The following is a 5,061-nucleotide window of genomic DNA, read 5'->3' as shown; positions in this document are numbered from 1 at the left end:
CCCCAAAAGACCACACCCTGAAGCCAACTCTGATGCGATCTCTTTAGGGTCTTTACTTACAAGCTCCAGGTTGGGCCTATTTACCACCAACCCTGAACCAGCAAGATGATTTAGTGAAGAAGCCTCAAATTCTCATTGGGATAAGGTGTTATAGAAAATGGTGGCAAGCAGGGGAGTGTCCAGCCTAGCCAGCATTTAATTGAATGAGTCTTGTAAGCCAACAGGTAGGTGCTTTGGAGCAAAGCCTTAACAAGCACAAGTGATCCGAAAGTGCCTCTGAAACAATCAGACTAATGTTTAAGTGACTGTCACTAGGAAGGAGCTAGGGAGTTACTAGGGAGTAACTCTAGGGTATAGGCCAAGGACAAGCTATAAGGTCCTTCCTGGTACTTGGTTGCAGCTTGGGTTCACCTGCAGGTCAAGCTTTCAGACCCTCTTTTTAAACATGGAGGCCTGTCCCAAGACGGCGTAGGTTTAGTCTCTTAAAGGGATACAGGCAACCTATACAGGCTGGAAAGGCAAAAGAGGAAATCCTCTATTACAAAGTCCACAAAGAAACTCAGACCTTCCATTATTTGGTTTTAGACCAATGAGACACATTTAGTCATTTGAGTTCTAACACTAATAAAGGTTGGTGCCCATTATAAGTTCCCAAGTTAATGGTATTTTGTTATATCAGCAAGAAACTAATACACTTAGGTGCCTGATGTTGCTGCTGCTGCTGTTGCTGGGTCTTTAAGTGGGCATGCAGTCAGGTAGATAGAATGTGCTTGTAGGATAGTATGTCCAGAGGTAAGCTGATATGTTTGTTGGTAGGCGTTTCTTCACAAAGTACAAGGGCCTGTCTGTCTGTGTCTAATCAAGGCAGTACTGCTGAATGTAACATACAAATTCTTCACCACACAGAAGGGATAGCTCACTGCTACTCAGCTAGATTGAGGAACTAATGTGTGGAAAGAGGACATGCCTTCATACTCTTCACCTTTTCAGGTTCTATATTTAATTTCTGAGTGAACAGGCCACATTCTGATTTTCATCAAGGAAGACTCATATGGAATGGGTATTCAGAGAGGGAGAGAATAATACTAGAGAAAGAAGGAAAGATGGGGTTGATCCAGGAATATTCTGGAAGCACAATTCCCTGCCAACCTAAACCTGATTAAACTAAGCTCAGGAAAACTCTAGATAGATTTTCTTTCAGCTACTGGTGGAGGCATAAGGCTTTGTACACACAGCAACATGGGGCTGTGGGGAAGATCATCCGAATCTCCCCATGGAGAAGGCTTCCATCTTCACAGTTCTGGGTACAACAGCTGCTGGTGATGCTCAGCTGCTTGTTTCCCTAGGGAGTGGTCTGTAAGATCTGGCTCTTGTAGAAGGGCTATCCCAGGCACAGAGCACCATGTAGAGTTATCTGAAATCCATGTTTCCATTGCATCAGACTCTTACATCCCCCTTGGCTCTCCTCTATTTCTCAACTCCTACACAAGAGTTTGCAAGAGAATTCCACAATGCAGGTCTTAAATGGAAGCCATAGTATTTCAAAGTGAGCTCTCTACCAAAACACAACTTTAGCAGAAGTGAAAAGGCAGACAGACATATTCTCAAAGGCAATGAAGTCAAAAAGAAGTGAAAAGAAGAATGGTTGTTAAGTAAGTAGAGGTCATGTAGCAAAAGGCCATGGAGCTGGGGGTGACTTAGGTCCTTGAGAGTCACATCCTATGAATGTACTCAGGAGTCACACAAGCTCAATAGCCAAGTGTCTACTCCAGACCCACAGGCTACACAGGAGAGTCTTAGTCTTTTGACCAGAGTATTAATTTTCAGAACTTATTCATTGCTGTATGTTTCGCTTTGAGATTTTAATTAAAAATAGAGAAACTAAATGCAGGAGAGATACATTTCAAGAGGTTGTGGAGTAAGGACAGACCAGTAACTTATCATTATGGTTTCCATCCTTTCTCAAGCTTAAATCTTTACAATTTCAGGCTCCTTGATCCAATACTAATTCTAGCAGGAATAGATTTGTGGGGATTTAAATAACTAATTCTGAGTATATGATGAAATATTTACAGCTCTTGATCTTGTGAAAATAGAAATTGTCTTGACGAAAATAAGGAAGAAACACCTCATCATGGTTTATAGATTTGATCTTCTCAACGTCTGGTTTCTGCACCAACAATGTCTACACCACCTAGGGTCTTGTTAATATTTTAGAATTAAAGTTCAGTCCCCAATCAAGTCAGACAAATATAAAAGCCCTGGTTTAGCAAATTTGTAGTCTGTTTAATAAGTGCTCTAGAAACCGGTAATGTAAGTGGGTGTTTGACCTTTACCATCTAGATGAATAGTTCTGAGACCTCATGCACTTGAGATTTATCCATGCATTTGTGATTAATTGTTTCAGTGGCTGACTAGTAGTCTGTCACACAGATATCCCACAGTGGGTTTGTCCATCCCCTCACTAGGGGAAATCTCAGTTGTTTCTAGATTGAGGCAAATATGGAAGGGCTCCAATGGCCATACACAACATAAGCATCCGTAGGTCTTGATCTTCTTTGGGTAAATGCACAGTAATGAGATTACTAGGTCATATATAGTTAACTTTATAAGAAATCATTAAATGATTTTCCAAAGTAGGTTTACTATTTTGTCTTTCTGCCAACCATGTATAAAAATACCTATTCATTCAACACAGAGTTCTTAAGGCCAGCCACCTTTTAACTTTCAGAGTAAACTAAGACATTCTTATTTTAAGTTTGATTTCTACTACTTCTACCAGAAATGTTGTCTAATATAAGAAATTGATAATTAATATTATCCACATTTTTATATAACTTATTTTTACTCTAATATTTAACATGTAAGTCTCTGGAATATAGACTATCCTAACAACCAAAGGGAAACCTTTTTAAAGTCTTTTTCCCCTTCAAAAGATTAAAGACTTTATTGATATAATTAGCCATAGAGGATTTAGGGCATGTTCTATCTTCATGCTTGAGCTTGAGTCTCCAACAATTACTAAAGCAAACTTTTTTTCCTCTCTTAGGGTTCTAAGAATGAGATTTGTGACCATCCCAAATATGGATTATTAATGTTCTCTTCCTATGATGCTGATCATGACCATGGATGGTTATATTAGAATGTGGTATGTCTTATATATACTACAATAGAACATTTTTTTTAACCATTTGAGAGTTTGATCACTATGACTCTTCCTGTCATCTAAATAGCATGAGCCTCCATTTGTTGCTAAGCAGCACTTAGATAGAGGGTTATTATTTCCTAGGAAATTTGAGGTTGCGGATCATCTTTCAAGAAACTGTTACCCAATAATACCTCTGGCAATCATGATATAAATAATACTTGTCTGGTATTGCCAGCAAGCGAAAAGGAACTAAAATGGGATTTTATCTGAGACCTTAAATAGAGGTCTTGCTACAGGCAGAACCAAGAAAATATCATTCTAACAATTTCTCATTAGTGTCACTACTTCAAATAAAACTCTTGTTCAGTGGTTCTCAATTGTCCTAATGCTACAACCTGTTAAGTTTCCCATGTTGTAGTGATCCTCCACCATAATATTATTTCATTGCTACTTCATAATTGTTATTTATGCAATTTATCACTAAAGTTACAATTTCATGTAAATACCCATGTTTTCAGATGGTACTAGGTGACCCCTATGAAAGGTTTGTTTGTGGCCAGGAGGTCATGACCTACAGGTTAAGAACAACTGCTCTCATGATACATGTGGAAAATCTGGTGCCATTGGGGGAAATCAAACTTTCCAGTTGCTTCTAACACTGATATGAATCTCTAGCACAGCAGAGAATATGAACTGCCTTGTCTTCTTTTACATTCTATTCTCCAGGAGAGTCCTGGCTCTACTAAAATCTTAATATATGACATGATAGTACTCATAAATACCAGTATTTAGGAGGCGGTGGCAGCAGGATCTTCAACTAGAGACCAGCCTGGGCTATATAGAAATACCATCTCAAGATCCATAGCTAACTGACTAAACAAACAAACAAACTACAACTAAAGGATATTGGCTATCTCTTCATATAATAATTTTATCTCATTTTTGTCCATTTCAAATTACTTGGGTAATTTTATTGAAATAGAACTTGCCAGTTCCCTGAGATATTATTTCCTCCCTACTCTAAACTGATACTCTTCAGTTTGCGTACTTTACTTGCTGTTCAAATAGAAACAGAAAGTTGGACTGGGTCATTGCTCAATGTCCACTTCAGTGACATTAATCTCCACAAACAAAGACAAAGTAAAATAACCAAAGATGCTCAGTCCTGTCAGTTATAATGTAACAGAATTGTCTATTTCACATACCCCTATGAAATGATGAACAGCACAGTCTAAGTTGGTAAGGCCTTCCAACAAAATTCTAACTTGCAGCAAATAAAAGCTACAGGCTGGATAGATAGCTCTGTCAAATAAATTGCTTTACCCTTTTAGCATGAGAACCTGAATTTAAGACCAAAGCCCATGTGAAAATGCTGAGTATGGTGGTGCAAGCTTATAGTCCCAGCACTGGAGAGACAGAGACAGAAGGGTCTCTATTGCTATCCAGCTACTACAGCCTAAACAGAGAGCGTTGGACCAACTGAGTGACCAGGGTCACTGTCTCAAAGGAGATGGACAGTATTCCTGAGAATGACATACACACTCATGCATGTGTGTGCATCTACACACATAAACACATATGCATATGCACATGCACCAAGGCACTGTATGCATATAAATATATACATGTTTATATATCGCATTAGATAACATTCAACACTTGATTTCTTTTTTTTAATACTTTTTATTAAGTATTTTCCTCATTTACATTTCCAATGCTATCCCAAAAGTCCCCCATACCCTCCCACCCACTCCCCTACCACCCACTCCCACTTTTTGGCCCTGGCGTTCCCCTGTACTGGGGCATATAAAGTTTGCAAGTCTAATGGGCCTCTCTTTCCAGTGATGGCCGACTAGGCATTCTTTTGGTACATATGCAGCTAGAGTCAAGAGCTCCGGGGTACTGGTTAGTTC

This window comes from Mus caroli, chromosome 2, assembly GCF_900094665.2.
Source record: "Mus caroli chromosome 2, CAROLI_EIJ_v1.1, whole genome shotgun sequence".
Classification (NCBI taxonomy): Eukaryota; Metazoa; Chordata; class Mammalia; order Rodentia; family Muridae; genus Mus; species Mus caroli.
The sequence above is the reverse complement of the archived record's forward strand: the minus strand, read 5'-3'. Positions refer to the sequence as shown.